Here is a 23,841-nt window from a genome sequence, read left to right on the forward strand (position 1 = left end):
CCCGACCGCTGCGCACCATAGGGGGTTAAAAAACAAAAAAAACTCAACCCGCACATTGCACAAAACTCTGAAACAGGAGAAGCGGGACATAAAACGGAGCGACGAACTAGATGTGAATTATGGCATAAATCCGACGCTGAACAGTGAAAAATCAACACATGATGTGAAACATGACGATTAGGCGGCGCAGCAGGTGATGAGTGAAGATTACTGATGGTCAATAAACGATAAAATAAATCTAACAACATGAAAGAAACTAAAGTGGACATAGCAATAAACCAGGAGGACAATACTAATGAAAGGAAACTAAATGGAAATGAATGAAGAACAAAATGCAAGAATAAACTTGGAAACTAAAGTAAATAGAGAGGAATAAACTGGTATGGCAAGACCTTTCGATCAATATGGCAAGAATAAACGGATACTATTTCCAGATAAAAGGTAAAATAATATTGATGAAGTGCCATGGGTTTGTTGAGACCACATCTGATGCTGAGAATAAATATATCTTACAGACCATAACAGTAAAGAACTTATCACTTATTTATGTTTTAATTAGATTTGATGTATTTATTTCTTCAATATTATTTTTCATGTCAACGTTAATGTCATGAGGCCGATAACTCCTTGACACTTTCAATTTAACTCATTAGGATTTGATTAAGCCAGATTTGTGTCACTTATTCATTTAGTTGGTAATGTTGCATGTTCTAAATTACTTGCAAAAACATTGACTGAAAGGACTCTTATTTAATGTTGAGGGATTTTTGCCTGTAAGGCAAACCTTTAGGGCACAGACATTTTACATTTTGTTTCGAGTTGAAATGCACTGAAGTCTTATTTGAGTTTGAGTGTTTAGCTTGTTAATTGTATTGTAAGAAGCAATTGTTTGCACTATTCAAAGACACTTTATTAAACTGTGGCAATAGCATCGATATAGTTCATTTCTATCACCTCTATAAGTTTTAGGCTCAGGATTTTTTTTTTTTAACTTTAAGCCCTATGTAACAATTTTTTGAGTCTATTTGACCGATAAAAAGTGTCATTTTCAATTATAAAGGCTTGCAACTTGCCTTGCTTTCTTTGGTCCAATACTGATACTAGCACAATATTTACTGTTACTGAATTGCACTTTATTTTCCAAACTTGACTTGTTTTGAACCTGTTGGATGTTCTCTCCTGACAAGAGCGGATGTAAACATGATTAAAAAAGGCAACCCAGGACTGGAATGAAATAAAAAAAAATACAAAAAACAAAGAAATTATAATTCACTTAATAAAAAAAACTTTTGAAATAAAAAAGTCTTTGTTGCAATAAATATATTCGGATCATTTGTGTTCATCCATGGTGCACAAGATGCAGATGCACTGCTGATCGGTGCAACAAAAGACCTTCATCACCTCATCGTGACGAGAACAGATGTTCTCCAGGAGCTTCTCGGAGGGCTCCACCGGCTTGTGTTTCTGCAGCAGAGCGGCGCTGTAGAAACTTAAACATTACAATAGATAGATAAATAGTAAAACTATTTTGTCTAGATATAACATATGAAAGTGGAAGTAGTAGTTGTGTAATATATATTTTTTATGGTTATGCTTCTCATTTTCTTTTCTTTATGCCTCCAACGCCAGTCCTGCTGTTCTTTCACTGTAATGCGCAAAGACTAAAATAAACAATAAACATAACAGGGTTGTTTGGGTGGAGAGAATAAAACATGTTGTCACACTTTATTATCAAAATCAACAAATTACCAAGAGGATAAATTCTTGATGTCTTTTTGTTTAATGTTTTATAAGAATGTACATCGGAAGCTTGCGACCAAATCATGGATAACGGCGCCCTCTGCTGTTGGTATGATATAAATAAAGTTTACATCTGTTTTGTACAAATTTCATGATGTCAAACTAACTAAAAGCTTTGATACAACATGTTTACCCCGTGAGGTTGCACTTGCTACACTTGGATAGCATTTCTTTTGATTTCCTTCTCCACATTGGATCATTTCAGCACAAATCTTTTTTTTATGAACTCAAATTGGAAACTGTTGTCATTAAATTTGGGCTTGGTGGACATTTCATCATGCACAGGTAGCCATGTTCAGCGTTCCAAACATAATGTCCTCACTCTGACAATTTTCACACATTCCTTGGTTTCAGTTATGGTCATGAATCCATCTATTATCAGGATTTTGCAGGTTTGATGCTGTTTGTATCAGGTACTTCTTCTGGAAGTACTTCAGAAAAGAATTAACACAGTCTGGACACCGAGTCCAAATTCTGCACCTTTTCCAGGAAAAGAAACAGCTCAATCAGTTCAGTTCAGAGATGGACGAAGGATTTTTAGAAAGTAGATTTTGCAGGTTTGATGCTGTTTGTATGAACTGAAAAGCACTTACTGTTTTGGAATAGCCAAGAATGATTTGAGAAATGCACCAAACGACTGAGGAATACTCCCAATTATAAACTTTGGCCATATTCTGTCCTTTGTTTTAACAAAACATTTTAATAGAAACACCATAAAACACCAAAAGGTCAGAAGTTTGATGATATGTCAAACTTGATTAAAAAGAATTGGTGCGGTATTTACTGGGTATCAGATCGATACCAAAATATGCTGTATTGCACATTTCTATCGTCCTGAAGTTTTACTCAAGTAAGTGTAGTGATGCTCTTACAGAACCTCTCTCTCAAAAAGATACAGCATGAAGTGTAGTGAGCAGAGGGAGAGACTGGACACGGTGTCCTCTGTGGGATGTCATCAGGATTAGATAGGGCTGGAAGTGAGCAGGCCTCTAAAGTCAACATCAGAGAGGATGCTGGAAGGACGTGACCTCAAGACCTGAGGGGAACTCTGGGAAATAAACTGGCTGTCGATGAAGTGAAAGCATAAAAACAGATAGGCAGACTACAGCACAAAGCATTTTTTTTTTTTTTTTGTTAAAAAACAAACAACCAGATTTGTGAATTTCTTCATTGGTCTTCTGGAAGTACTTGAGAAAAGAATAAACAGCCTGGACACCGAGTCCAAATTCTGCACCTTTTCCAGGAAAAGAAACCGCTCAATCAGTTCATAACACACTGATAGCTGGTTGTTGCGCAACACAATGATGTCACTCACCAACACTGAGCCAAAATCCATCTAAGTCATATCCATCAATTGTTCTTTCTCTGCAGCCTGAGCACACACACACACGCACACGCACGCACGCATGCACGCATACACACACACGCACACACACCCCAACACACACAATGTCTGCTGAATCAAAGCGTTGCCACATCAGCTCCTTGGCTGGCAGAAAGCCCCTGCTATGGCATTACATCACCCTTTCCCTCGTCCAGGCCCTGGAGCTGAACACTCAGCAATCAGCCGCACACACTCAGGCATTCGCCAGCTCCGTAACAGAGCCCGTCCATCAAGACGAGACCATATTTTTCTTTTGCCTAAATTCTGGAAAGACGGCATCATTAGCTCTCAAACAGCGGCGCAGCATGTAATCTGCGGCCGCTCATGGGAACGCAGAGGGAGATTTATTAAAGCTGCTGATTGCAAGCAGACGTCACAATCTGCAGCTCCGCTCAGTCTGCTGCTGTTGAGTCGGCTGCGCTGGAAACAGGTCAAACAAAAACACAAGTCAGTGTGACATATAGCAATACTGAACACCAATACTGTTGGTGTGTAATTTTAAGTCAGATATTTTGACTCTTTCAAACCACAGCAGTTGACAAAGGTGGAACATTTTCAGAAGAAATAAAGTATCATGTATAGAAATCTACGTTGACCTTCAAAAAGTTGACTAAAACAGATAAAGTGGAGCGAAAAGGTTTTGGCTCCCTTACAAATTTCTTCGTTTGCGGTTTAGTCACACTTGAATGTTCCAAATCATCAAATTATTTTTTACTTATTTAACCTTTATTTTACCAGGATAAAAACCGACTGAGATTAAATACCTCTTCTCAAGGGAGTCCTATTGCCCCCCCAAAAATACACAGTTAAAAGAAAATGTCAAGCCATAAAAAACAAGTACATGTCATTGGATCTGCCTCAAGACCTTTTAGTTTGGATTTAAACGCCCTAAATGAGATAAATTCAGTGAATGTTTCTTGTAAGAATTTCCAAGAGGAGGGAGCAGAAGCCTTCGCAATTCAATCCAAACAAAAGAGACAGAAAGAAGTAACAAATCAGGTGAGAGAAAAATGTTAAGAGTCAAATAATAATAATAACAATAATTTAAGTGTAATTGCAGTTCAAATGTTGGCTGCCAGAGGCCAAGCTGTGCCTTTTAAATAAAACTTAGCCAATAGGTAAATAGGAGACATTTATTGGCGTTTTAAGTTCTGCTGCTGCGTTTGACAGTTGGTGGTTACCATAGTAACCGGTAACTGACAGCTCCTCCCCCTTTTTGTAACTGCGGTATGTTATTAGAATCAGCTCTCTGTTTTCTTTACAAATATTATATTCTAACATATGTCTTGGGCAAATTTGATAGTGTACAGTGTTTCACGAGTAAACGTGCTATGTTTTGTATTCGTTTTTAACTGCCATCATTATTAATGTCCATTTTTTATCAATTTTACAAATGTGTTAAAAAGTTGCTGCCAACTAGTCATTGGGGGAAGTCTGTTGGAGTTTGGCTTTGGCAGAAGTCTCTTAATTTCGTTCAGTTTTAAAATATTTTGGAGAACATTTATTCATGTTCATGTCTACTCTCAGATGTTACCTTCTGCCATCCCAGCGAATATCAGTTCTGCGTTGCTTTTCACCAAATGACCTTCAAGTTCAGTTTGGATGAGTGTATTTTTCTCTGCTGTGGTGCACGATTCTTTTTGTCAGGTTTAAATGTGATTAATTATATCATCCAAACTCTGTTAACCACTTTGCCTGCAGGGGGAACACATTGGTTCTTGTTTTTGCGGTGACTTCCTGTCTATTTAACATGTTGGTTATTGTGGGCAAATTACTGCAGCCTCACCAACAGAATGTAAATGATTTCTTTTTTTGGAAAGCAACCAGAAGGAAGGTAGGTGTGCAGAGCGCTGAACAACTCCTACATTTGTCGTGCCTTGTGAGCTAAAAATAGCACCAATGTTGGTTCACTCTTTTCAAGTTTACCTAAAAGTAGTTTTAATGTTCAAAGGTTAAATTGTTCTTAACCTTCTTTTTCACATTTTGGAAAGTTGTATGTAAATATTGGGTTTCAAAATGGTTTTCAAAAATACAAATCTAAAAAGTGTTGGGTGCGTTTGTTTTAACAAGTCAATGATGAAGAAAAAACATTCCCACAGCATAATGCCGCCACCACCATGGGTATAGCGTGTTGAGGGTGATGCATGCAAAACTTTGCATGCAGGGCAAAAAGTTACAAGAGCACTTTAGATTTGCTGTGTATCTGAATCCAGCATGGCTTGTGGCAAACTGAAGAGGTGGGAAGATCCCCCCCAAAAATGTAAGAGTAGCATTACTTCAACACATTTCTTCTCAAATAAGTACAAAAACTAGACTTTCCAGGCAAATAAACCAGAGTTTGATTAAAACTGACCCTATAGTTCATTTTTAAAGTTTGACAACTCAATTAAACGTGATAATTCAAACAAAAATATTGCACAAAAAAGTAAGCTGGACATGAACCACAAAACCCACAAAGACAAACAGGAAATAACAGATAAATGTTAGTAGAAGAGGAGGCACAGCAAAGCAAACATGTCAGCAGTAAAACACCATTTTCTGCTGTGATGATAACCAGTGTCATTTCTAATCAACCAGCAGCGTTGCAAAAGAAACGCACACTTGCCAATTTTCATGTCAAAACACACAAATTACAGTACACGCAGTCACCAGTCATAGTCTCCGCTCCATCTTTCTGCAACATTTATGAGCTCACTCAGGATGAGTTTTATCAGGGCTCCGGAGAGCTCATAAATCAGTGCTGTGTTGCTTTTACATGAGTGTGTGGGTCCGTGTGTGTGTGTGACGCACACGCATGTAGACGAAGGGAACGAAATGACTGTGTTTCCCTGAACACCCCTTCAGACTCTTTAACAGTCTGGGAATTTGTCTTGCTGACCTTTCCCGCGTTACACTGTTTAGGAATCATGACTAACTATATACACATCACACACATATGTAAAAACCTTCACACACGCGGCCTCCTCGAAATCCCAGGTTGGGGAGGGCTTACAGTGCGGTTTGTACATGCTGTACCATATCAAACGGATTCATCCTGGTCATTTTAAATTATATCTAAGTATAGATCCATTTTGAACAAAACCTTTAAAAAAAAAATCAGATATAGATTTTTGGGATTGTTGTCAAGGTTAAATTGCACAGCAGGAGTTTTCATCACTAGACCTCGAGAGCCGCAGTCCTGCAGGTTTTACTACTTTACATATGGGAAAATTACAGCTTTAAATATTCAAGCGCAGCAGAGTATGTATGTTTTTTTTCCTCACAGTGTCAATGTCGCAAACTTAATTACAGTCTTAGAAAAAAGAGAACGCTTTGGGATGAAAGTTTTGTTCAGTTTGTTGATTAGTTTCACACAAAGGTAAAAGACAAAAGCAAAGCACATAAAAAAATTGATCAGACTTGCAAAACATACTGCTTGAAAAGATGCAGGTGGATGTAAAATGTTATTATTATGCTTTTGATTATACCCGTGTCCTCAGTCCCAAATAAAACATACAAAAGGACTGCCATCCCTGATTTTTTTATTTCAGTGTTGGATGGATTTTTGTAAAAGTAACAACCAAAGTTTATGCAACCATCCTCAGTTAAAAACCTCCCAAAAATATTTTCTTTATTTTATTACATTCATGTATTTTGATTGTTTCAAGCCTCCACTTTAATTGTTTCATATATCCGAAACACAAAAACAAACGCTCAAGCTCCTTTTGGTTGTACAAAAACGACGCAGTTTGAAATTTTCTTTGCACTCGCATCTCTGGTACAAAATGCTTTTGGACATTTTCTGTAAGTTTCTCACCCTGAACATAATTATTGTAGTTTTGAATTAATCTGATTCAGTCAGCCAGTTTCAATGTTTGTGACTCTAAAATCACTGAGTTTGTGTTTCCTGTTGCAGATGCTGGAGAAGATGCTCAGGGACATCCATAATTTTATGAAAAAAAAAAAAGAAAAATCACAAAAATTGATTTTCTGCACCGTCATCTCCAGAGGATCCACAGTATTCCCCAGAACCAGGCTTCTTTTTTAAGGACAGATTATAACCTTCAAAATAGACTAAGGACCTCCAGCATCTTCAAAAAAAAAAAATTAAGTCTTTCTGTTTTTAGGTAACTATTGCAGAGCTAAGGCAAGCAGAACCCAGAACTACTTTTAACTGTGTCCATGAATATAAGGACTGGGAATAAACCAGGCACAGCTGGGAGTTAAGATAACATAAATGAAAACTCATGACATAAACACAATTTATAAGTGTTAAACTGAGGATGATTTCAACAAATCCATCCCCTTCTTGAAATCTCCTCCAAACAGTTTACTCAACAGCAACCAGAAGAGCTTAGCTGGATGATAAAACGCAGCTTAGACATTTAAACAGGAAATAACAGAGGAGAAACAAATGTGAGTGAAAGAGGAGGAGCACAGAAGCAAACATGTCAGTACCAGAAAAACAATTTAATGTTGTGATTACAAGCGGTGTCACTTCAAATCATCCAAAACAAAAGTGTTGCAAAAGAACACTCGCTTGCCAATTTTCATGTCAGAACACAATTGAATGCAAAGACAGTTAGAGCCTCTATAGTCGATCTCACTGGAATGAGTTCATTCAGGATGAGTTTTATCAGGGCCTTGGAGAGCTCATAAATCAAAAGTGAGTTGTTTTTACACTTTGTCTGGGTCTCTTCAGTTGAAATTGTTGGTTTATATGAACATGCATGGCTGCATGCTGATGGATGGTTTGCTCAGGATGTGGGGCAGCTTTCTGCCCAACATCTTCGAGAGTTCAGAAATCAACACTTAGGATAACCAAGAGGTTTTCAATGGGGTTCAGTCTCTTAATTTTGTCCACAAATATTAATAATATCAGTACCAAGTTGATATCAGTGTGTCATTTAATTTCAGATTATCTTTTGGTTTTGTTGTTTCTCAACTCTACCTCTTCTTTTTTTATGTAGGAAAAAAAAAACGCACATAAATATGTTTTGTTTTTTTTATTGTTTCTGTTCATCATCTTAATGTGTTATAAAAGTATTGTGCAGTCCATTTTCTGTCATAGATTAGAACAAAACATTTCCAATATGAAAAAACACACAAAAATACAGATGTCAAAAGCTTGATGATATATCAACATTGCAGAAAAAGTATTGATCCTGGAATCAGTATCGGCGATACTGGTTCTGTATCTAATGTGCAGTATCACAGGTTCACAGATTCGAGTCTCGGATTACCGCTACCCTGTCGAGTCACAATCAAATAAAGGGATCTAGAGCCAATAAAACCTTGAAAAAATAGTATGAACCGCTACAGGCAGCCTCACTTCTCCTCCTCTCTTGCTGTGTTTCGGTCTAGTTAGGTTGAGGGTTCAGACAGGAGTGGCTCAATGGTAGTCATCCCAGACAGAAACTGGTTTCCCATCCTAGGGGATTGCCCGCTCAGCAGAAAAAGCAGCACATCATCACCTGACAGCACTGAAAGAAAATATCTTGTTTTTGTGGATGTTTTTAAGTGGGAATAAGTTTAATTTATCCGTTCCACAGCCCTGTCGCTCAGCTCTAGATAACTATCAAACTTACCACAGTTTTGTTTTTCCAGACAGTGCAAGTTAAATGAGGAAAAGTTTAATTTATATGGTTTTCTTTTCAACAGAACGCAAAGTTGGAAGCTGACAAAATTAAAATGTGGATGTTAAATTATAGTCCAGGGTATCTGTGGACATTCGAATTCCCCACAGAAAGACTCCAGGCTGGGACTTCAACCCAGGATCTTCTTGCTGCAAGGCAACAGTGCAACTGTCATGAATGGTGGATTGTGAGGTTAGACACAGTGGACCCAGGTTTGTAGAATGAATGATGATTTTAATGGTGATAACAAAGAGCACAGAGAAATCCAGATAGCACACAGAAAAAAAAAAAATCTTTATTTTTTTAGTAATATAACATTTGTGACTCTAAACCAGTTTTATTTAGCTTGACTAAGAGATAAAATGGTTATTTGGATAATAAAGGTTGCAGATCCCTGCTATAAGCCAAAAATCATGATAGTTTTATGTACTTATGCACAAATTCAGATGGAAAAGCTGTAGCTAAATGTTATACTCACCCATAAAGTCAACACCAGTTATAGAGATGTTTGCACAAATGCACTTCCTCTACATTCTTCTTTAGAGAATACATGTAGATTTTGTCAGTAACAATGTGTACTGTTTAAATTGAGAATTTCAGTGACTGCGTGCATCTGATACGGTGATATGAATATCAAAGCAACGGTCTTGACATCAGAATTCCCTGAAACATGACCAAACAGCTCAGCAGTGTTGTTTGCTGCTTATCTGATGACCATTTTTATGTATAACTGTGGTATCTTGGTGGAAAATAACAAGAGGCCACACGCACATTCTCCCCTCAGTGTCGCACATATCTATTTTTCCTGGAGAAAATCACACACATAACAGAGTTCTGATGTCGTCTCGGAGTCTATGAGCTACGTGGTGAACCAGCTGGCACGGTTCAGCTTGCAGATGAAGATAACTGTAGAGGCAGGCCTGTTGCTGTTTGTCCACACACCACAACAAACACCCCGCATTAAAAAAAACACATGTGTGTTACCAAGGATCCTCATTATCTACTGGTCCTGTTGAACCCACCCTGGAGCTGAGCCTTATCCTCTGAGTCTAACGATTCTGTTTGTGTATATCCAGCAATGACTGAAGCTTTCGGCTGAAGGAACACGGTGGCGACTGGAAATTGATATGAAGTTGGCATAAGGACGGTTCTACACTCCTCCTCTGTTGTCTCTAAGGGCCACTATCATTTACTGGTACTCCCCTTCAGTTTCCATGTAGACATAAACAAGGAGACAAAACAGATGGTAAAAATACAGCATCATTATCCTCTAAAAACGACCTCCTTTCAAGATGATGTTTGTTGACAGTACTTTTCTATCTCTACATCTTCACCATCTAGCTCATTCTTTAGATCTACATCTTCTGTCCGTTTCAAAGGTGCATTGTGTTTTTGTATTCAGTCCACTGATTCGGTACTTTGTAGAACCCCCTTTACTGCCTTTACTGCAATTACAGCTTCAAGCCTTTTGGGGTGTCTCTTCCAGCTTTGCTCATCTAGAGACTGAAATTTGTCTATTCTTCTTGCAGACTACCGCAAGCTCCGTCCGATTGGAAGAAGAGAATCTGGAACAGAAACTTGCCACAGATTATGAATTAGATTTAGTGTGTTTTTGCACTTGATAATCAGGTAGACTCGGTTCATTTGTGGACCAAACTCGATATTTGTTACATTTTCATTTGCCGTGGTTTGCTTCCACACTGCATTGTCAAACGAACCAAACCCTTTGAAAAGCTCGTTCGACCCATCGTCTGAGGTGGCGCTGCACCAAGAACCGCTGAAGGAAATGGCATAAAAAACCTCTGAACAACACATGCGTGCAAATTTGTTTGTCACAAATGTAGTCAATAGTCAGAATTTAGCAGTGGTGGATTTCGTGGACCACGAGCCATTCCTCCACTTGCTTTGGTTGCATTTACCCAGAGCGTTCGGCCTTGTAATTCGCTTCCTGCTTTTTGAGCAGTCTCCGGTCTGCCAGAGTTCACTTTAACCAAACCAGAGTTCAATTAAAGCTGACTAAACAGGGCTGGTGTGAATGCACCCTTAAATAGCAGCACCTCAGTTATGCTTCACTCTAACCTTCCTGGATTGCTATAATGTTTCTACAGATAGACCTTTGAACCCATGAAGTGTTCTGTGATATACTGGCTTGTAGAAGAACTTTGTCAGCCAGGCCAGGCTCTGCAAGCATGAGCTCATGGCCTGCATGTAATTTATTTCTTTATTATGTGCTAAAGTTTCTTGCAACATGACCTCAGCAGCAAAACTGGCAAGGAAGAAAGTTAAATTCGAAAACAAAGTGAAGGTCGTTTGGTGATATTAGATAAATGATGCAATCATTTATTATTATTTTTTTTAACCCTGGGTTTTAGAAATCTTTCTGGGGGTATATTTCTTCCCCATTTCTGTTCCAACAGCTCAGGAGAAGAAGTCAAGCAGAACTAAAGAAAAAGAAAAATAATAATAATAATAAAAAAAGAGCTAAAGTTTAAAACTGAAACCACCAAACACAAGCTCCAAAACAAACATGGGGGGGGGGATTTTCCACTAGCTGTACATGGATTATTATCATCATCCAGCACTATTCAGAAGTTAAATGTGAGCCAGTGGTTTGGCTTTTAAATCTGGGATCACAAGTCAAAAACACTGTCAGAGGGATTTGCTACCAAAGTGGATCTAGTGCTATGTTACTGCAAGCCCTAATTTAGTGCTATTTCTTGTATCTATAAAAATCACTGCTTTAGGCCCTGAAACACTCACACAAAAGGAACTGAGATGATGAGCACCAGGGGTTAAAAATACCAATATAATGTGGCATCGAGCTAGCTTTAATACATTTTTGTCAAATCAGAAGAAGAAAACAATGAAGTGAAATGTTTAACTTTTGCCAATCATTATCTCTGCCCTATGTGTAGCACTAAGGTATTGCAGAAAGTGTCCACAAGTTATCTGGAGAAATCCAGAATACACAGAAGCAAAGTTGAAATGTTAACATTTTAAGACGTCAAATAATACACCAACCTATGCATACTTAGCAAAAAAATATTAGAGCCACGATGGATAACTGAAATTAGTTTTACAAATATCTTTAGATGACATTTAGCTCCTAATACATTCTGGGATTTTCCGGGATCATCAACAGATTAGTGTGACAGCTACTAATGCCAAGTTCACATGGCAAGACTCTTATGCTAGTTTCTGTAGACAACATTTGTGGAACAAATTTTTAAGTTTGTACTTTGTCTTTCCTATTATGTGTGCAAAAAGTAAATTTTTTCAGACAAACTATGAAACAATAAACACATCATCAGCCCGAAATAATCACCAAATGCTGGTCTTTATTCATACACCTCGGTCAGCCAAATCATATCCTGACATGTAACAGCAAGCCTAGAGACATAATATCACAGGTAAGGAGAAGTCAAAGATGAATACAGTTAGATTAGATCATCATTAAATTATCTTCATGTACGTTGAAGCCATTGTTCTGAGAACTGTTTCCTGCATCCAGAGATTACAGCTGTGTGTTTCAGTTTATTTAATGTGGTGCCGGCCCTGACTTGCCTTCTGTCTAACAAACCAACTGACTGTCTTAATATCTCTGGATAAAGTTGCTGCGTTCAGAAAGAAATTGTGCAAATGGCAAATTCTTGATTGTCATGTTTGTGGAAACTTGCCTTGAAGTGGAGGATGTTCTTAGTTTGTGGTTCTTGTACTGTCTGTTCCTAATTTCACTAAAAAGCTTAACTTTAAGCTCAAAATAAACCTAACCATGTTCACACAGATAGAAATATAACCCTTACATAGTCATCAGAAAGCTCACTTACCTGTTTAATTGGGAAAGTTGAGTGATATTTGGGATTTTATGCTTTTGTCAAGGCCATATTAATTTATTCCTTTATGTTCGGTTATTTGGTGTTCTCTTTCTTGTACATAGGAATTTATTTTTCTTCGATTATTGTCAGCATTTATCTCCCTTTGGTTTCCTGGGTCGGGCTGCACAGTGAAGCAGTTCGAATCCCAGCCTGGGGTTTTCTGCACCGAACCTCTCTGTACTAGCATCCGACAGGGTCCTGTTACTTTGTGACAGAGAATAACCAAAGCAGTTATCAATATGTCTATTTTGTCACTCTTTGCATCAGCCAGCCAGAAGGCGATGACATGGAAGAAATTATTGAAGCGGTTTGATTGAAAGCTTGGTATCTTTGAACATCTTGAAAAGAATAAGCTTCCCACAGATCTCTACGTCCACTTTTATCATCCCCACGTTTTCCAAGAGAGCTGCAAGCCAGACAAATATAACGGGAGGCACGAGGTTCACTCACCCCAATGAAACACCTGAAGTTCTTGTCAAGATCCTGACCAAATGTTTCATATTTTAGTAACTGAGTAATCCATTGATTATTCTTACGATTGAGTAATTGGATAAAAAAATAAAATAAAATAAAACATTGGAAAATCTAACATAACAGCAGTGTTATTATCGGATATAAACATCAGTTCAATTTTTCATAGTTGAGCTTCCCTAACAGTTACTTTTAACCTGTAGCAATATTAGCTAATTTCTAAGTTAACCTTAAGAAAAGTTATACAAAACTCTGAAATTATATTCAAATAAATAAGGAGGCAGGCACACAAATATGCTTGTAAAAACATGTCTATATTTCAGCTTTTAGTCAGTTTAATAGATGAACTCTCACTTTGCCCAGCCATTTATAGCTTTTGTGTTCATGTTAGCGACTGAATTTGACATTTTAGCTCGTTACACACAAAAACACATCTACTAGCTATGTAACGTCACAATCCGCTCCGTCACCTATTTGTTGAGACCGGGTTGATAAGAAATTAATTTTCTGGTTCATCCGTAAAGCTGTGCATCTAAAGCACAGCCGCAGTGTTCAGTGTATCCGCTCACCTGTGTAGATAATCCCGCTGCGCTCTTCCCGCCGTTCGCTCTGAACCAGAAGCTCCAGGAGAAACGCTGACGTACTCCAGGCATCGCACCAGTAAATTTAAGGATGCTTATTCATTCCCTGAAAAACGACAAAAACCCGGACATTATAATCATCAATCTGGGCAGATAAATTTTCCTCGAGGAATTTTAATAATTGAGGTACTCCAATCACTTGAGGAATCGTTACATTCCACTTATGTGCTCAGCCCAAGGAGAAAGTGTGGATTGCAATGCAGAAACTGGAGGGATTAATCTGTATTTAGGATCTCCTGTCTCTTTTTGTCAAATTTCTGGTCAAAAGATTTCATCACTGAAGCTCTGCCATTCATTAGACGGATCATGTATTTTTAGCATCGGGTGGTTGTTTCCCTCAGTGTTTTTTAGGCTGATAGATATCAGCAAGGTCTTAAAAAACTTCACATGCAACAGCCTACAGTGTGTCTGCATCCTAAGTTGGCAGTCGGGTGAATCCCAGACTCACTGATTTGCCTGTCTCCACTGTGATTTGGTGGCCCAAATACTTCCTGTAATCTTTCATGGTACCTACACTGTGAAGGTCATCGCTGCGAAGTGGTGTAGAGGCCAAGCCAATGCTGAGGTGGTACACTGGGGTAGAGTTGACATGCTGATTACCTTGCCAGCTGAGCCGTCTTTGATTGTTGTGCAGATCATCCATTTATTTTCTTTGCCTCTCGTCAATGACCAGTGAAGCTAAAAACACTTTTCACAACAATTCCATCCACTGTTGACAGCATCTAGAATTCAGTGGTCAAAAAACTGTTTCCTCGTTCCGGGTGGATCACCTTCCTTCACCAAGAAAGGTTCCTAAAGACCGCTGATGAACCATGTGACCCAATACCCACTTTTACTCACATAAAGACGTCTTTATGACATCTGTTGTATAATGGCCACCATTTTTAGTTTTGATTTCTTCATCGTTCCCGCAGTCAAGTTAAATAATTTTTATTTTTTGTTGCAAAGTCATCTTAACATTTTTGAATCTTTGCGCTGAAAGTTTACAATTAGACAACACATTAGAGAGTTGGGTTTGTAAAAACTTTGATTTGATGTTCAAAGTCCTCTTCCTTATACGGTAGTCTCCTGTACCAGTTAGACTGGCGACAAAACCTGAGTTCTTGATCTTTGGCAACAAGACCAAGTGTCATTGACATGACATGTGACTTTGGGTCAGAAGATTGAGGTTTCAAGTCCCTTTGTGGTTCCTTAGTATAAAGATGAATGTCTAGATGGCATTTCTTTCTTTGCAAGTTAAAAACTTGTTCAAACTACCCTTCATGACCAAGATGCCTGTCTACACAGTTTTCTATGCTTTTTAAGGGTTGCTGTTGAATTATCAAACATGGTATAAGCATGATTGTCTTGATGTAAATTTATTAAATAAGTGCCACAAACAATGACAAAACAGAGAAGTTTGGAAATACCACCAAAGTAAAGAATAAGCCAAGGAAATAACATACAACATAAATTAAAGAGAAATAATGTTATTGGCAAACATTTATCCCATAAATTTTCTTTTTTGTTATGGTAACGAATGTTCATGTCATTCCACACGTCAGAACACATTCGCTGCTGTACTATTTATGTTAATTTTTCCAGCCTCAAAATAGGTGCTTATTTTGTTTTCTGGGACATTTTAGTCTACAAGACAATCTTTTAATGCTTCTGACTCCTCTCCAAAACCACCTTGGTCATTTGTCATATGCCTCAAACTGTCATATTTCCTGTCCTGGCAGTGATTTCACAGCTGTTGTCCTCCTTTGAGCTCGCTACATGATCCGGGCACTTTTTAGTTCAAAAACAATGGAAAACGTACCGTTTAGCGATGTCTTCTTAGTCAAATCGATATCTGTCCCTCAGAGATAACTTCCCCATCCAGATTAGTTTGTCTTTGGGAACACAGCCGTCTTGGTTGTAGTTTCACAGCTGTTCTTGTCCTTTAAGCTAGCTTCCTGGCCCAGAGTACTTTTCCATTCGAAAACAATGGAAAAATGGGAAGTGATGGGCTTTGTCAGCGTGGTTCACCTTCAGTTCTTGAAAACGGTAAAGCGTACTTTCTGGTGATGTCTTCTTTGCCTTAACGATAGCTGTGGTTTCAGAATCAACTTTTCCTTCCTCAGAGAAAACTTTCCTGTCCGGGATAGATTTTTTATTTGGGAATACTGGAAAAATTGTTCCTAATGACTGTGCTCTCATCCTGAGAGTTAGCTTTGACCAAATCATTTTCAGGAAAGTAGGTTTCGAGGATTGTTTTCATTTTCATCATTAGGGTTAAGGATTTGAAAAAAACCTTTACTTACTTATCCCTTTAAGATTTAGATATTTTTCAAGACATCTCTAAAGCATCTCTAGGTTATACGTGATTCCTGAAATTATTTTTTCTTAAAAAGGCTCATAAAACATATTTGATATTACTATAGATGTAATAGTTTGATTCGATTACTGTCTTAAATCCTCTTAGTCCTAGTACCTTTAAGACGAATTGTTCACTGGTATTGGTCACTGAAGACTTGTGTCTGGACCTGTGAGTGTCAAGAGAATCGCTCACACAAGTACATGAAGTTTGCCCTTGTCCCTACCATTAAAGGTGCCGCTGCCACACAAAACGCTTTGGCCAATACGCTCGCTACAGTATCTCTACAGTGACACCATTGTGTTTTCTACACAAGCAAAACACTTTTAGGTTCGCTTGCTCTTCACATAGCAGATCACATACAAGTCGCATGTTTTTGGGGTGTTAAACATACGGTCGCTCATACGGATAGAGCGACCGTATGTTTTCTACGCTCCTTCACCCTTACGTACCTTCCTTTGGGGTGGCTGGGGGTGGGCGCGATTTATGTTTTTGCATCGACCTGAATAATATGTAGTTGGGCCCCTGGTCGCATGCAGTCACTGCATACCCCGTATGTTTAACCGTATGTTAAACATACTGTCATGATCCGTGTTTTTCTGTGTTTATTTTGAGTTTTTCTATGTTTTCCTGTTTCCCTGTGAGTCTCTGTCCTGTCCTCCCCGTTGATTGCTCGCAAGGTGTGTCTCATTCCCTTAATTACCCCGTGTGTATTTAAACCCACCTGTTGTCTGTGTTCCTCGTCGGGTCCTTGTCAATGTCTAACGCCTGTTCGTCATAGCTCTCCAGTCGTACTGTTAAGTCCTGGTTAGCTTAGCTTAGCTTCTAGCTCTCCAGTCGTACTGTCTAGTCCTGGTTAGCTTAGATCCCGTTTCAGTCTTCGTGTCTGTTGCTACCGGCGTTTAGCTGCGTGCTTGTTCCTGCCGTGCTGCCTGCCTTGGACTGTTTATTGAGCTACCTTCATCATTAAAATGATCATCATCACCAGAACTTGGGTCTCAGCGTCTCTCCTCACCACTACCAACCACACACTTCATGACACATACGGTCGCTCATACGGATAGAGCGACTGTATGTTTTCTATGCTCCTTCACCCTTACGTACCTTCCTTTGGGGTGGCTGGTTAATATGTAGTTGCGCCCCTGGTCGCATGTATTTGGAAATGTGGACAACCACTCAAAATAAATCAGATTTCACAGATAATTAGAATTGTGCATTAAAGCCTGCAGTGTGAATGTAGCCATATTGTTCTTTTGGCACAATTCTCCAACACACCAAATAAATGGTTTGTTTATGCAGAGCTGAGTGACATGCCGATTAGGTAAATCAGCCAGTTGATTCAGGTGTGTTGGTGAAGAGATGCCTCTAAAAGTTGCAGAATAGTAGCTCTTGGTGACTGGATTTGAGAGATCTTGTTTTAGGGGTTCACACCGAGCAGAAATTGTATTTGTTGAATCTGAGAGAATTTTTATTTTGCGGTGTAATGTGAACCTGGTGCTGTTTTGGGACTTTTCCACATTTCCTTCCTCCCTGTGTTTCTGAAAGTGCATATTTCCTAAAATAGCACTACAAAGAGTAGATAATGTGTTAAAACTGTTTAGAGATCTCTATTTCAATGCTATAAACCCGTTCAGCCAAAAATTAGCAATAATAATTAATGCCCATGATTTTCTGAAAATCCAGACCTCACAAGGACAAACCTGGTTAGCTCTGAGTCTGCTGTCAATCACCAAGAAAAGGTCAAAGATAAATTACTCTAAAATTGGATCATTTTCCAGGAAATATATATTTAGCCAAGTCATTCTGCTTCCCGTCATATTTACATAAAATTTACTGCAGACTGGCAGCAGCCAACAGTGAGACACATGGTGTTGTGACTCAAAGTCAATTGTGTGCTTCTCTAGCTTGACAGACTCTGTACCTGCTGGCTTTATTCCCAGAAAACTGACACATTGTTCTGTTCCTGCCTACATGTTAACATCAGACATCACATTTCACCAGAAAACCTGCCAAAAGCGTCCGACACCCTAAACTAGTGACATAATAGTTTCACTGGGAATCTGTCTTGTCTAAACTGGCTCGCAGTTTGCGGCCAGCTTATGATGTAATTGACACCTCAGAAGGTGACTTTTAACAAGTTGCATGTGGAGCATGGAGAGGCAGAGCAAAAGAGAAACAATGTGAGGCTTTTGGTGGATATGTTTTTGTAAGTGTGTGAAAACCGTGCTATGTTTCCTCATAAAGTATGGTGTTTTGGGAGATATAACTGCAATAAAGCCCACACAAAAAGGGAAGATATTTTATTTGCTGTTGGTGTTGTGTTTCAAACATGTCAGGACATTTAGAACCTTTTACATGCCAATGTTTTTTAAGAATTTGAAAAGGTTAATTAAAGATTATTCCAATAAATCCTTTTGAAGTTAGAAAAGAAATGTCAACATGATCAATCAGTACCAAGTTCAGAAACTGAGCACATATTGGTTGAAAATGTATTATTGCCTACAATCTAAGCTAACATAAGTGGTTTATGCAGGAGTGGAGCTACATGAGGTAGAGGAGAAGGGACTGTCCACTGCTGTAGAGACTTGCCGCTCCCAAATCTTATGTTCTTAAAACCGTACTTATAAAAACCAGTTACTTGAAGCTTCGTAAAGCCTTGAAATTAAGTATTAATTTGCCAAAAATGATGTAATTGTACATGACTGAAAACCATATTTATGTATTTATGACCTTGTGTAGGGTGATAAATATATCGTTTTTCGAGTGGATTCTTAAAAACCACCTTCTGTCTTTTTTAACCTCATGTTGTTGGGAATAAATAACATTTTTTATCTGTAAAGTCACAGCACACCACCTGGTTGAGAGCATAACTTTAATTCCATCTGATATTCGAATTAAGATCAGTTAAATTAGCGTCGCATTTTCAAAAAATTTTGCACCTAAATTGCACGACTGAAATTAAAATGAGCTTGACGTGAAATGAATCAAACAAACAAAAATAATGTATCACAGTAACGTGCAGAAAAGCAGATCGTCAGTGGCAGCTTTGCTTAAACTAAACCACATGCAGACTGACTCATTTTCATGTTTAGACGTGGAACCGTTTGGCAGTTCACTCTGGCACAGCTCTGCTTTTTGCATGCAGCGCCTGCATCTGTACATGTGTGAGTCTGTGTGTCTGTTTATGGAAGGCAGGCTGAGGGCAGAACAGGCATATTTGTGTTGTGTTTAATGGCTGCACAGATCTCTGAACGTGAACTCTGAGTCCTCTTGTTAATGTTTACGGTTTGCATCACACTATGACTGCAATACTGATGGGAGGATTTAGGAGGAGCTAAAGACTCCAAGCCCCCAACCCTCCTAAAGAAATGCACGGGGCCACGGGGTGGATGTCTGTGGAGGAGAAATTAAAGAGTAGTAAGAAGAATGTGGTTTATGTTGGGATCTTTAGCTGTATTGCGTCACCATATTTTTGCCAGCATATCTATAATTAACAGCATAATTAGAAACAACAGAATCAGTAATTACTCTATAGCAGGCATTATTCCTTTGCATACAGCTCGGAAATTATTACCAGCTGCAAAGCAAGTTAAACAGCATTAAAATAAATCCCTGGAACAAGAGGCCTCTCAAAGCAAAATAGTTTTAATTTAGCATTTTTATCCTACTTCACAGACTATGAATGTCAACATCTTTTAGCGTTCAGGTTCAGTAAGGTCACATTGAGAAGAAGGAGGACCTCAGACTAGTTTCTGTTGAATCACACCGGTACATGGTTTTCCTTTAAAGGCCACAACGAGAACAGTATGAGAACTGTCTCACCATCTGACTCTGTCATCTCCTGGTTAAGATTTCTACCCTTGTTTTGACTTAGTGGCATGCACTTGAAGGCAGATATCTCTACCGCAGATCTATGCTTGGCGTGATTACATCTGATTTCTTCCAGTTTAGTTTCACTGTTGCAGTGTTTAACGGCATTCAGAGACGGGCCAGTGAAACACCTTCCATGACAAGTATGTGAAACAGAGCATCACAAAGCTGGGAGTTGCTCGACAACAAGCACGTCGACACTTGGCTCCCATGAAGCATTAGTAGTGAGAAGTGGTTTAATTTGTTTGGCAATTTGACAGCAATTATTTCCTCATTCATTTGTGTTTGAAAAGTTTTAAATATAATGTGTGGTTTTTTTCACAGAAAAAAATATTTAACAAAAAAAAAGCCAAAGAACTAAAGAGACTTTTCTTAAGGCTCCTATAAACTTCATCCACAGTGCATAAATTGTGTCATTTTGTTCACAGAGACAATTTCCAATTGTGGCCCACACTTCATTGTACAGCTGTGGCTTTGGCCTCAAAACGCTCCAATGGATGCAATTTTGGCCCAATCTAGGTCATTGTTGAATCATGAACAATGACGTGAACTGAGGCACATTTGCCTACATGTTGTTCTGTTTTCTTTCTGACCTTCCTGATTGCTGTTAATGTGCTGTTAAAATATAACGGTGGTAGAGCGGCCACGCTTCAGAACGTTCCCTACTTCTGCTTCTCCATTTGTGAATAATGGCTTTCAGTGTTGTACAACACTCTCGATGGGCCAGAGAACGGGGTAAACGCTCCCGGGTTCTCCCAGGATGCACTGTGCCTCAGTGCATGCTGGGAGAATCAGTTTAGTCGCTGTTCTCGATGTAGAAGGAGTGGTGCCTCAACATGACCAACAGCTAATGTGGAAGTTAGTTAATGTGGAGTGAAAATGTGTAATTTTTTTTTTTTCTGGTTTTCATCCAATACAACTTAGGCTGTTTCCATTACAAATATGCGTAAATTTTTGTTAATATTCTGCTAATGTCAAAAACAGAATAAAAAAACAATTAAGTGTTAATTAAAAAACATTCCGCACCATGATCCTCCAACTACTTCCCGTCATCTTCTTCTGTGTGGTTTGCACCTGTGCTGATCATGTGACTCGCGGTGCGAAAAGGTGTTTCCATTGCAGTTTTGTGAGATAAATCCTTTTTGATATGACCAAACTTTTTATTAAAAAACTAGTTTCTTCAAAATTGTCATGTTTCCATTCATCAAATTTGTTTTCATAATGTCAAATTGTACAATTATATGGTCAATGGAAAAGCAGCTTTAGATGGTCTTTCTGTATTGACGGAGGAGGTTTGTAAATATGACTGCAATATTGAATTTCGTGAAGATCAGATGAGAAAACGAAGTATCCATCCTCTTAAGTAATCATGGAATGTCTGAAATCTCAACTCTGCATCGAACTGGGTTTGGAAATGTCAAGCCCATTTGCTAATTTTCGAAACAATGAAAAAGCTCAACCCTGGGGGGGTTATGTGGAAAGCAATATTTACAGTTGTGATTACAGCTGAAGTGGGTTCACTCTGGTTCATAGTGGTCCGACCACATTACATGTTGACTCATTGTTACTGTAAAGCAGTGGTCTCAAACTGCATTCCTCAAGGACCAGAGTTTTGTAACTTGTCCTACACACTTGAATTAAATGGCTAAACTGCCTCACTAGCATGCAGTCAAGCTCTACAGAGCTATGCTAATGAGCCAATATTGGAGCCAGGTGTGCTAAAGCAGAGACTTGTCTAAAACCTACAGGAGACGGGCATGTCTGAGACCCCTGATCTAACTACAGTATGTCTAATAGGGTTCTGACTTGGTCACATTAAGACCGAAATGCCTGGGCAACTCATAACTATTGAATTTTGGATTTTAGAAAACGGGAAATTTTGTCAACCAGTGCGACCGTAAGAGCAGGGGGAGGGGGATAATCCGCGATAGGGCAATGAGGGGACTGCTACTCAAGAGGTCTAAAAAATCCCTCTTACATTTTGTGCAAGTGTTTTCTCTGTACATTTCCGTATATATTTTGCCACCAAACGAGACGAGCCAGACTAATATTGTGAGGATATGGTTTTTCTCTGTATTAATTTAGGTTTCTGTGTTCAGTTGCGTCTCCGTCCTGTCTACCCCTTGATTGCCCCCAGCTGTCCCTCGTCTCCCCTGATTACCTTCCTTGTGTATTGTGGTTGGAGTCCTCTGTTGTCATTGTCGTCAAGTTGTGTAACCAATGCTGCCAGTATGTTTCAGTTCTTGGCCTCATTGTTCACCTGTGCTGCCTGGATTTCTGTTCACTTCTTCAGCAAACCATCATTTACTCTACAAACCTGGGTCCACCGTGTCTACCTCACCAGCAACAAAACCACTAATCATGATAAATATAGCTTCCATTAAGTATGATATTTCACACTTCTTTCCCAAGTCTGGTGACAATTCTGTCTCTCTCTGCCCCATCAGAACTGGGGAGATTTCCATTAGAGAAAAGTATTTTCCTGGACTGTGAACTGCTGTATGCATAAGACTTGCACAAAATGGAATAGATGAGGCTTCTTTAACTTTTCCTGAGCCAGGCACCACAGTGGGTTCAGTTTACTCCAGAATTATAATACCAAGCAAATTATTTGAGAAAGAAATTCACTCGCATATAGTCATGATCTCCACTGTCAATAAAATTCTCACTGCTGGAGTGAAAGTTAAACCAAATCTGTTTTTATTTACACATCCCCCTCTTAGAGGCACCAGTAATCACAACTGAGCTGGTGCGTTACAGCAGGCAGGGACAATGACTGGGCTAGATCAGAACATTTTTCTAGTAATTATGCCAATGAGAACCCATTTTATGGACCTCAGTTGACCAATTAAGTTAATATCTCTGGCTTGCATTGTACTTAACCCCCCCCTCCCATGTGTTTGAAGGAAAGAGATAAATGCACTCATGCAGAGACAACCTCCCCCTGCAAACACACACTTACTGGCACACACACACAGATTGTTGACAGTTTTCAGGAGGGCTCAGTGTCAAAGTATTTGCAGGAGTTTGTCAGTAGCGTTGGTACTCAAACGCCACTGCCATCTGGTGAGGAATGTTTGCTCTCTTTGGGTCCAATTACGCGTAGAGGGTGGTGGTCCTCTCTTTTCAATCATAACCTTTAAGCACATAATTGTCTAAATAAATTGAGTGTCTATAAATATAAATTGAACCCGGAGGATAGAACACATCACTCCAGTTTTAAAGTCCTTACTGACTCACCGCAGCTCAGAATAGACTTTAAAATACTTTTATTAGTTATAAATCACTGATGGGCTTAGCACCAAAATACATTAAAAGATTAGTTGTTGTTGTATCGACCTTCCAGACCATTTAGTTGTCCTGGGTCTTATCTGCACTGCACACCCAGAACCTGAACCAAACAGGGAGAAGCAGTATTCAGCTCCTATGCACCACAAATCTGGAACAAACTTCCATAAAACTGCAAAACAGCTGAAACTCTGAGCTACTTTAAATCAAGGGTAAAGGCCCTCTTGTTTAGAGTTAGTAGCAAATGGCACATCAACATATTTGATGTGCATTGATGATTTCGAAGATGGCATTTGATACATGTAATGTTTACTGCTTGTTTCACAATCATGTTTTCATCATGGAAATCACTTTGAACTGCCTTGTCACTGAAATGTGCTTTAACTTGACTTCAAATTCACACAAAATGTTTGATTTTAATGCCATTACGAAAGACTTTCGGGTCCTCTTTCATTATTCATTGCATAAGTTTTATTCCTTTTGTATTTTATTTTATGTAACTAGAAAGGGACAAGTAGAACCAGAGAGAGAAAGTTGTTCTTTCTCCCTCGTCTCGTCA

General features: G+C 38.8%; 1 long non-coding RNA gene across 1 annotated transcript; it reads right to left on the reverse strand.

The window, feature by feature from the left end:
- Positions 1 to 1,953: 1,953 nt before the first annotated feature.
- LOC106935369 (uncharacterized) lies at positions 1,954 to 23,512 on the reverse strand. The gene is made up of 3 exons (XR_001421886.1): positions 23,379 to 23,512; positions 23,200 to 23,205; positions 1,954 to 1,970 (listed from the first exon to the last, which is right to left on the reverse strand). It is a non-coding gene; the product is annotated as an uncharacterized LOC106935369 (long non-coding RNA).
- Positions 23,513 to 23,841: the final 329 nt, after the last annotated feature.

The sequence above is a fragment of the Poecilia latipinna genome, unplaced genomic scaffold, assembly GCF_001443285.1.
Source record: "Poecilia latipinna isolate Pla-1442-1.1 unplaced genomic scaffold, P_latipinna-1.0 Scaffold72, whole genome shotgun sequence".
Lineage (NCBI taxonomy): Eukaryota > Metazoa > Chordata > Actinopteri > Cyprinodontiformes > Poeciliidae > Poecilia > Poecilia latipinna.